This window comes from Protopterus annectens, chromosome 3.part1 (genome assembly GCF_019279795.1).
Source record: "Protopterus annectens isolate FY-2018-M chromosome 3.part1, PAN1.0, whole genome shotgun sequence".
Taxonomy (NCBI): domain Eukaryota; kingdom Metazoa; phylum Chordata; order Ceratodontiformes; family Protopteridae; genus Protopterus; species Protopterus annectens.
This window is the reverse complement of record NC_056732.1, coordinates 575052985-575064976: the sequence shown is the minus strand read 5'-3', so window position 1 is coordinate 575064976 and position 11992 is coordinate 575052985. Positions and strand designations below refer to the sequence as shown.

The window sequence follows — 11992 nt, the reverse complement described above, 5'->3', positions numbered from 1 at the left end:
GCTTTGGGCCAAAAAAAAAAAAAAAGCTTTTAAAAAAAAAAGGGTTTTAAAAAAAGGGCCAAGGGGAATTAAAAAAATTATTTCACATGCACCAGTTTAAATATGCAAGGACAGGAAATCAAAGAATGTGGCTACCCCCACACCTGTAATTACTAGCAAATAACAAAATTCAGCCAACACTAGCTTCAGTTCAAGTTACTGAAGAGCAGAATAACTTCAGTTAAAAATTCCTTCAACACTCCTTCATACACAGTTTAAATCAAATTAAATACTGTATTTTTTAAAACAAAAGTGCAGATAAAGGTACTTAAATTCTCTTATACATCCAGTTGAATATAACCAAGTTCTAGCTGGCCAAGCTGAGGTTTTAAAGCAGGAATTATTTCACATGCACCAGTTTAAATATGCAAGGACAGGAAATCAAGGAATGTGGCTACCCCCACACCTGTAATTACTAGCAAATAACAAAATTCAGCCAACACTAGCTTCAGCTCAAGTTACTGAAGAGCAGAATAACTTCAGTTAAAAATTCCTTCAACACTCCTTCATACACAGTTTAAATCAAATTAAATACTGTATTTTTTTAAAACAAAAGTGCAGATAAAGGTACTTAAATTCTCTTATATGTCCAGTTGAATATAACCAAGTTCTAGCTGGCCAAGCTGAGGTTTTAAAGCAGGAATTATTTCACATGCACCAGTTTAAATATGCAAGGACAGGAAATCAAAGAATGTGGCTACCCCCACACCTGTAATTACTAGCAAATAACAAAATTCTGCCAACACTAGCTTCAGTTGAAGTTACTGAAGAGCAGAATAACTTCAGTTAAAATTCCTTCAACACTCCTTCATACACAGTTTAAATCAAATTAAATACTGTATTTTTAAAACAAAAGTGCAGATAAAGGTACTTAAATTCTCTTATACGTCCAGTTGAATATAACCAAGTTCTAGCTGGCCAAGCTGAGGTTTTAAAGCAGGAATTATTTCACATGCACCAGTTTAAATATGCAAGGACAGGAAATCAAAGAATGTGGCTACCCCCACACCTGTAATTACTAGCAAATAACAAAATTCAGCCAACACTAGCTTCAGTTCAAGTTACTGAAGAGCAGAATAACTTCAGTTAAAAATTCCTTCAACACTTCTTCATACACAGTTTAAATCAAATTAAATACTGTATTTTTTTAAAAAAAGTGCAGATAAAGGTATTTAAATTCTCTTATACGTCCAGTTGAATATAACCAAGTTCTAGCTGGCCAAGCTGAGGTTTTAAAGCAGGAATTATTTCACATGCACCAGTTTAAATATGCAAGGACAGGAAATCAAAGAATGTGGCTACCCCCACACCTGTAATTACTAGCAAATAACAAAATTCAGCCAACACTAGCTTCAGTTCAAGTTACTGAAGAGCAGAATAACTTCAGTTAAAAATTCCTTCAACACTCATTCATACACAGTTTAAATAAAATTAAATACTGTATTTTTTTAAAACAAAAGTGCAGATAAAGGTACTTAAATTCTCTTATACGTCCAGTTGAATATAACCAAGTTCTAGCTGGCCAAGCTGAGGTTTTAAAGCAGTAATTATTTCACATGCACCAGTTTAAATATGCAAGGACAGGAAATCAAAGAATGTGGTTACCCCCACACCTGTAATTACTAGCAAATAACAAAATTCAGCCAACACTAGCTTCAGTTCAAGTTACTGAAGAGCAGAATAACTTCAGTTAAAAATTCCTTCAACACTCCTTCATGCACAGTTTAAATCAAATTAAATACTGTATTTCTTTAAAACAAAAGTGCAGATAAAGGTACTTAAATTCTCTTATACGTCCAGTTGAATATAACCAAGTTCTAGCTGGCCAATCTGAGGTTTTACATACATATACATATAATAATAATAAAAGGACTGTTTTAAATCACATGTATACTTATTGATGGTCTCCCAACACTTTGTTTAGCTCATTAAGTTGATTCTTGATTAAAAAGAAAAAAATAATAAGCGCAATTTTATATTTAAAATGTATTTTGGTCCAAACACATTAAGGACTTACATAAGACTGGAAGTCTGAGTTATTGTGAAAGACTAAGAGCACTTGGTCTTGTGCAGTAACCTTTGCAATGGTCTGGGAGACGAGCTTGCTCAGACGTGTTGGGCATATGGGGATAGCTTATTCTAGGGGTGTTTGGGGTCGCTGGGACGTGCTGGAGAGTCATTAGATTTCCTTCGTGGAAATATCTGTGGGAATATGGAGGGTGTGTTGAGTGGTTCACTGGCAGAGTGGCCACTGAATGGGATGGGCTGGTAAAATGGAACAGGACAAATATTGGTTTGGATATTTAAGAACAGTCTGGAAACACACCACGTGAATTAGCGAATGGTATTCTAGCAAAACTAGATGGGCATTATTGCCCATGCTTGAAGTACTGATATGTGTGTATGTAAGGATGGAAGTATACTTATAACAAATAAGAAACTAGAAGGTTTTCATAATTTAAAGTCTATTGACTGTATAAACATGCTTGGAAGGAGCTAATGATAAGAATCAACATTACAGCTTATGGTATCTCAAAAACTAAGCAACATCCAACAAAAAAAACAAAAAAAAAAACAATAGTTATGTAATGTATGATTTTAGTAAATCTAGACATAAAATATATAATTGTCATATAAGATGAAGCAGTCTGCTGAATTTAGATATTAAAGACAGTATTTAATAACACGGGCTTGTGTATAATAACACTACTGTCTTAACTTGTCATAAATGATATATACTACATTGAACATCAAGGGGAAGCATGATGGTTTTCTTATATAAGTAAAATATGCATAACAAGTCATGCAATTGCTTTAACTTGAATTGTAGTTTTTATAACCCATCTTGACCGTATATAATGCTTAAGCGGTTACCAAGATAACTAATGTTTTATACTTGACATCAGACAAAGTTGTTCAAGAGAAACAATAGAACCCTGAACTTGAAATGTCACAGAATGTAGCAATCATATTCTGAACAAATAGTATTACATTAACAGTAGACACTCAGTTTAATAACATGGGCTTCAGTATATTAACACTACTGTTTTAACTTGTCATACATGACATACACTATATTCAACATCAAGGGTAAGCATGATAATTTTTAAGTAAATGTGCATAAAAAGTCATATAATCACTTTAACTTGAATTGTGGTTTTGTAACACATCTTTAAAATACATAATACTTAAGCTGTTACCAAGGTAACTAATGTTTTATATATGACATGAAATTGACAAAGTTGTTCAAGGGAAACAATAGAAGCCTGAACTAAGAATGTCACAGAATGTAACAATCATATTCTGAACAAATAGTATTAAATTGACAATAATCACTCCGTTTAACCTTTGCTGATTATACAAAATAAAATGTTGCCATTTAAATCTAAAAACTTTCAGTATATGCCATAAAATGGCAATTTATGACTATGGAAAGGGAACTTGTAATCATTACTCACAATAAGTGAATTTGTTGTTTTTAGCCTATAATTTCACTAATTTTATAATAAGAAATGACAGATATGAAAATCCTTATGTGTTGGAAATGGTGGGAAGAGGGATGCACTGATCATTAAAATGCACTAACTTTCATCAGTGTTTACGTAAAACAAACTTGATGCTTTAAGTAAGTTAGCAACAAACAAAGTGATTACTTAAATGCTGGCAAACAATGAAATATAACTTCTGATATATCCAGTAAAATACATTGTATTATAAACATTAGGTATAAATATTATTACCATCTGTTCATATTAAGTAATACGTTTTGAAAGACTTCATCAATAAGGGTGAATATGTTAAATAACTGTGGTATAATCTTTTACTGAGGTTTTATATGTGATACATCCTGATTTACTATGATTGAATTGCTTGTCATCTATCTTTCATGTAAATATTAATTGCTTATACAATAAGTAGACATTTATATTGTATTAACATTCTGTCTGATCAACAACAGTACTATATCTGTTCAAAATAATATAAATATTGTTTATTCCTATTACAAATATTCTCCATATGATTCATTTTATGGGGTTCAGATGTTCTGGATTGTCAAGGTATGAGTGATGATTGATGGATTTAGGTTTATCCATCAGATTAGGAATGATTTTCATTCCATGGCTAATGCAGATCTTAGTTTTGTTAACATTTATTAATTTAAATTTATTTCACAAAAACATTTTAGTATGCCTAACCAAAGCATTACTTTATTGGTAAACACCCAAAGTATAAAACTGATAATTTCTTTTAATAGCTCAAGCAAATACTTTATAGTTATCAGAAGAAAATGTTTAATAGTCACAATAAAACAAAAATACATAGTCTAAATAATCTGAGATGGATTTAACTTTATTATCTTTAAATACCAATGGCTTAAACAATCCTAGCAAGAGATCAAATCTACTGAAATATTTAAAACTGAATAAAGCACAAATTGTCTTCCTTCAAGAAACTCATTTCAAAACAAACGACAATTACAAATGGAATCCTAAGGAATGTATGATACTGGCGCAATCCACTTATACAACAAAGACAAAAGGAGTAACAATTTTATGGAAAACAAATGTGATTAACCCAGGAATCATTTATAAGTATGAAGATAAAGAAGGCCTTATGGCATTAGTAATAGTTAAATATCATACAATATGGACCCTAGCCAGTATGTACTGGTTCCGAGGCATTGGATCAGGAACTGTTAAAAATCATTTGGATTTCATTTCCAATAATTATAAAGGCAACCTAATATTAGGAGGAGATTTTAACTGTATATTTGATATTTCTGAAACTACAAATAAAAACCACTGTGTACATCTTCTGTAGCAAAATCTTTAAACAAGTGGGTAGTATCATTTCATCTTGTAGATACTTTCAAATTTAAAGAAGATAAATCTTTGTTGTTTTCCCATCAAGATCACAGATTTGGTGCCCAAACTAGAATGGATAAAATATTTGCTGCCCATGACTTACACTCTAAAATCATTAATATCTCAATCACTCCCTGCCCCTTTTGAGACTACAGTTCATTGATACTAAAACTTCAAAATGGGTACAAACTATTAATTTTCAACTCCAGAATTTCAGCATATATAACTAAAATTAAAGAGTTCAAACCCTAGTTATTATCTGAATTACAGTTCTTCTTAGATATTAATTACACCACAGCGATAAATAAAATAATGATATGGAACTCATTAAAAGCTTACATATATGGTAACACTCTCTATTGGTATAAAAAGCAGAGAATGAGATTCTGAATTATTAGATCTACAATCCAAACTTTTGTCAGTAAAAGCTGAAAAAAATCAAAATCATTTGGAGATGAAAAAGAAAGCTGAAGTATTAAACAATAAATACAACAAAATTATAACACATAAAACTAGTTTAGCTTTAGAAAAGCTAAAAAATTAATACCTTGGCCACTTCTCCCAAATATCTACATATCCACATATACATATCGAGCAATTAAATCTAGATGAAGAATGTTCTAATATAAAAAATTACCAGAAAAATTAAAACTAGATCTGCAAGCACCCATATCCTACAAAGAAATTACAGATACAATAAAAGAGGGTAAAAATAATAAAGCTCCAGGTATAGATGGCATAATTATGGAAATATATAAACATTTTCCTTCAAGGATACTATCCCTCTTCCACAAAACTCTATTAGAAATTCAGTCAAAAGCTTTAATACCACCCTCTTGGAGATATTCCTTAATCACACCAATCCTAAAGGAAAACAAATCCCCAAATCTCTGTACCTCATAAAGACCTGTATCATTATTAAATAATGACTGTAAGATATTTATGACAATATTAACTAACAGAATGAAAATACCACTATCCAAAACAATAAATAATGATCAGACTGGATTTATGTATCATAGACACACTCATGACAATATTAAAAGGATAATTTCTCTTATAGATTATGTTAATAAAGAAAATAAAGAAACACGCATAATTGGCTTAGATATAGAGAAAGCCTTTGCTTCCATAAATTGGGACTATTTATTCAAAATTCTGGTGTTATTTGAATTTCCCCCTTCCTTTGTTCATCTACTAAAGAATATATATATATATATATATATATATATATATATATATACACACACACACACACACACACACACACACATACAAGTAACTTAGCATATGTTAAGCTAGGTCTTTTCACCTCTGAATCTGTACATATAACAAAGGGTACTAAACAAGGATGTCCCATGTCACCAATTCTATTTGCTTTGGCTATTGAAATATTGACAGATTCAATATGTAACAATGCAAAAATCAAAGGAGAAGATGTTTATGAACAATACAATTCTAAAGTAATGCTCTTTGCTGATGACGTATTAACATTATCCAATACAAAAGACACGTTAGAAGAATTATATATTTTAATTGATACATTTTACAGGACTTCAGTACTCCATTTCAATAAATCAAAATTAAAACTTTTATTTTTAAATAAAAAGAATTTCAGAAGAAGCGGAGTCACATTATAGGGAAACAAGAATCTACCGTAAAATATCTAGGAATTGAGTTATGCAAGGATAATAATGAATTAGTCTCAAAAAACTACAATAATATTAATACAATTAAAATCTCTGTGGAAAAGTGGAACAAAATAATAATAATATTTGAAGATAGTCTACAGTTAATAAAAATGGTTTTACTACCCAATATTCTATATATAGCATTGGCAATACAACTGTTACTAGAAACAAATAAACTCATGCCTAATAATATTTTTATGGTTTCCCAAAAGAAACAGAATAGCTTTAATACATCATATCAGACCATGGAAACAGGGAGGATTAAACTTTCCTGATGTAGAAACCTATATAAAAGCATCAATATCTAAAAAATCTCAGATTGGATACATCTAAATTATTCTGCAAATTGGAAAGAATTACTAACGGTTGTTGTTGTTCCTTCAGCTTTTCCCAGTTAGGGGTCGCCACAGTGGAACTCCAGTCTGCTAATGATTGGCAGTAGATTTTCACGGTGCCGAGGTGCCAGCTCGATGCCCAATCTTCAACGAAGGCACGCCCATTCACGCATGCCTTTCAAACGCCACTCGACCGCAGGGATGACATGCAGACTCCACACAGAAGGCGCTCCAGCCGAGAATCGAACGGGAGAACCTCTTGCTGTGAGGCAACAACGCTACCGCTGCACCACCACTGCTAATATCAATAAATGAATTTGATTTACAAAAAAAAATTTCAAATAACAGATGAAAACAATTTGCCATGGCACATATTATGTATTAGTATGCAACTAAGCAACGGTTGATATAAAGTCTCTTTATTCAGTAATTCCCCACCAGGAGGGGGTTAGAATGGTTTAATGAATTTTTATATGAAAAGAAAATAAACCATTTTGATGTAATAATGTATATCCAGTTGATGGAGACAGTCCTTAAGAACAATTTTATTTTATTTAATAAGGAGATTTTTTTTACAACAGGAAGGGGAAGCTATGAGTTCTGCGTGTGGTGATCTTTATGCTAATATAGTGGTTTTACAGTGGGACAAGAAATATTTGTTACTTGTGACTTTTACAAGCATGTTAAATATTATACATGATTCCTGGACGACCTTTTTATTTTATGGGATGGTCCCTATGCCCTTATTAGTGATTTTATTAGATATTTAGATTCCACCACTTCATTTTTAAGATTTACATATTCATTTAACTTACATGAGATAGCCTTCCTTGATATTAAATTAATTAAGGATTACCATAATAGTAGGTTTATATCTAAAATATATTGAAAGGACACATATTCAAATTCACTACCACATTATAGTAGCATCCACCCTCAGAAACAGAAAAAAGCTATTATTAAGGGACAGTTTGTATGGGCTGCCCGTATGGTATCACTTTCAGAAGATTTTTTAGATGAATGTGATACCTTAAAAGATATGTTTTTAAAGAGGGGCTACCCAATGAGACTTGTTAACAATGTCCTTTTAGAGGTAGTAAATAAGAGAGAGAGAGAAATTTTTATATACCTCTTTTATCTGAGGTTTCATTGGATGTAACACACACAGTGAATGTTGCACCCCTAAACTCTGTTTTTACAGGAAAAGATTATAATACTTCATTCATTTCTACATACACGATTGATAGTCCTGATATTAAACATATTTTGAGTAAAATTGGTCAATTCTAACACATGACCAAAGTATCAGAACACATATTGATGAACAACCTACTGTTATTTTTAGAAAAGGTAGAAATTTAAAAATTTTTTTCGAGAAAGGACATGCTGTGAATCATTTTTCGAATGGACGTATGTTGAAGTGTGGTATGTGTCGATACTGTCCCTTTATAAAGGAAGGAACAGTATTTATGATCAACAACACTAAGATTCATATCAAAAATAAGTATAACTGTAACTCTGAACGTATTATTTATTGTGCCCTCTGTTGTTGTTGTGTCTTTCAGCTTTTCCCAGTTAGGGGTCGCCACAGTGGAACTATTGGCAGCAGATTTTTACGTGCTGAGTTGCCAGCCCTAACGCACAACCTTCAACGAAGGTACGCCCATTCACGCATGTCTCCACACAGAAGACGCTTTAGCTAAGAATCGAACAGGACGTCTTACTGTGAGGTGACAACGCTACTGCAGCACCACCACCGCAGCCCTCTGTAACCTATGCAGTTGTTTTTACATTGGAAAAACTGATAAAAAATTTTAAAATAGAATTTACGAACATTTGTATGAAATAAGAACAGGCAAAGAGACAAATGCTTTGTATAAACATACCTCAGAGAACAGTGACCACACTTTTAATTTTTTGTTATTGATGGTGTCATGATGGATATCAGGGGAGGTGCATGGTCTGCCTTACTAGAAAAGAGAGAATTATACTAGCAGTTATTAAATGCGAACAACTGGCCAGGTTTAAATGAATCCCTCTCCATTAATTCCCTTTTAAAATTGAGAGGTTTAAACAGATGACTATTTATATATTTATTCATTGCTCTTTTAAAAAATTGAACTGGATGATCTTTTTTTATATATTTTCTATATTTTTTTATATCTATTAACATGTATTTATTTAACATTTTGTCATTGACATACAGTTTATATTGCCCTTTTAAGTTTTTGTTACTTAGGGGGAGTGGCTACAATCATGTGAAGCACAAAGGGAGTCTTTAAAATGTGTTCATTGTTTGATTTTAATTTGTCTGATGAAGTTCTTTTGTTGAGGACGAAAGCACTTACCAGCGTTCTATTGTCTTACAATAAACTTTTTTGCTTTACTTTGTGGACTACCAGCATTTTCTACAGCATCAATATACCAGTGGTTTTATTGTGGAGTATTTGGTTCGCACACTTCTGCAGTTTGGTCAGTAGTTTCATTCTGTCTTTTGGTGCTTACTGCTTAGATATGCACCTCATTTCCCTCACTCCTGAGCTCATTCAAGAGACATGCATGAGTTCATGTGTCATGCTTTTGAGTAGCGCTATATGCCAGTTATTTAGCCTCAGGAAAAGAAAAAAACCTGTTTTACTTTGTATCTGTTTGTTAATTGCTTTGTACTGGCTGTAAACTTATTGCTGTCAGTTATAATTTGACCAAATACAATACACAGATGATTCCACTCTCATTTGCACATCTGACAACATGGTACACCTCCAAATAATTACTCAGGAAGCTTTTATAGCCACTGAAACATGGCTTCTTAACTCACAACTCATGCTCAACCCAAAAAAGACCTAGCTACTGCTTTTTTCCCCAAATTCCTGTCTTATGAAAAAAACAAAAAGTCCTTTCTCTTGATAATACAACCATTGAAGTCACTTCTCATAGCAAATTATTAGGGGTGATAGTAGATGATAAGCTTATGTTCGACCTGCATAGACAAAATTGCATAAGAAAAACTCAAGGGATACTTTCTTGCCGACACAGCTAAAACTGTACTTGCCACTACTTAATAGAAAGACGTCTTACTAAAATCTGTCTTTGTTCTTGCTCAAATCCATGATAAACTTTATCCCTAAATGTGAACAAGTACCTTTTCATTCCTTATACGTCCTCTTACTCTACCTTCTTCACTACGTCCTCTTACTCTACTTTCTTGTATTCTGTTCTCTGACTTTCTAAATATACTATAAGCCTGTTTTTCCCTCACTTCACATTGCACTTGCTGTTTGTATTCGACTAATGTACCTTTAATTTCTCTACAAACTGTTTAAAATTTATATGAATATTAAACGATTGTCATATAACTTATATCAATTCTTGACCAATGTTTTTATATTAACACTAATTTGTTATAATTATTTAAACTGCTGATGTTTTTATTTTTGAAGATTGTAAAATTATTGTTCTTAAAATGTTTTGTAATAATTTGGAACTTTTCTCCCCAGGCCTCAGTTGAAAATGGGCTTTTACCCAGTTGGACTTTCCCAGTAATCAAATGTCAGTCAATAAATAAATAACTAAATATGCTGTGCTACAAAGGATTCAGAAATCACACTGTGTAGGTGAGTGTGGTTGCCATAGGCTGCCATTTTACTGCATATAAAAGTACCATCATTTTCAGAAGATATTTGCTTGGCAATGGCTACTTCTGCTCATGTCCAGCAAGTGAGCTCCTACCTGGTATGAAGGAGAGCAAGATTATGCTTCATTTTCTTCGCACCCTTTTCAAGGAGCAGCTTGTAGAGCCCTTTGTTAACCTGTTTAGAAAAGTTGTTACCCAGTATGACCTGTCCGAGGTGTTTACCAGAAACATAGACATTACCATGATTGGGGAGCAGTGCAGTTATTTCTATGATGACTCGTGTGTCGTGTTTGATGTTGTGTTCGATGTCAAGTGGAAGTGTGGTGGACATGATTATAATGTACCAGTTACACGTGTATTGGGAACATTCAAGGACCTGCTATGTAGTAAGATTATGCTGAATTATCTCAGACTGCAGGTTACTACTGTATTTCCATTTGTTCCAGACTTGTATATCTGTGTAAGTCTGTTGACTTTTGTACAATGGACACCCACCAGCCTGCTTCATGAGGAGGTGGTCATGAATATATGGTATGAGATTAATGGTTGTAACTGATGATGTATCCTCCTGTGGATACAACATCCGGCCTGCAGGATACAATCCATATAGCTATTTCTTCACGCTGACTGCTGATTGGAATATAACTCTCCTGATAGAAAACAAATCATTATCTTTTCCATTGTCTTTTCCTTGTCCATTCTGGTTTGAGGAGTATATGTGTGTCATACAATAGAATCCCCTATGACAAGACTACTGGGTGAAGTGTTTGCTTACCTTATGGGCTTTGTTCTTGGGTGATCATTGGGTGTAGGCTTATGTGTGGTGGTAGTTGTTGCTTTTGATGTGTGCTTCAGTGATTGGTGAGGGTAGGTGTTGCAGTTTCATGGCTTATGAGAGCTTTCTTTTAAGTGCCTAAGCATAAGAAGGTCTGTGCATGTGGTGGGTGGTATGTGTGGAGGATGTAGTGTGTGTGTTCTTGACAACCCTGTTTGTAAGCAAAATTGTTGCCTGCAAGGAAGTTATGTATGTACATTTCTGTCATACAGTGTTAGTTTCTTTAAGGATTAAAAAGATTGTCTGAGTACATGATTCAATTGCTACATTGTCAGGACCTGTATTAGAATTATGCTGTTATGGTTTAGGGTCTTGGTTTTACAGGGATCACCCGAGCGGTGCCTAGGGTGATGGCTAAATGTTCGTGCTATGATGTTAATGCTGTTTAATGCAAAGCCTTTCTGTTTTATGGGTTAAAGTCCTAAGTACCAGCTTAATAAGCTTGCTGCTGTAAAGGGTACTGCTAACTGCCACTGAGTGGTGAACAGCTCCACAAAAACTCTCTTCGTTTACAGCACCCAGAAAAAAAGCTAAAAACTAACTCCTGTGCCCTCTGGGCAATAAACTACTAAACTATAAGCTCTCTGAAGTGC

General features: G+C 33.2%; 1 protein-coding gene across 1 annotated transcript in view; it reads left to right on the top strand.

Moving 5' to 3' along the window:
- The window catches only part of TBC1D5 (TBC1 domain family member 5), a 1986766-nt gene that overhangs the window by 1815597 nt on the left and 159177 nt on the right, over window positions 1-11992 (top strand). The window lies entirely within an intron of this gene.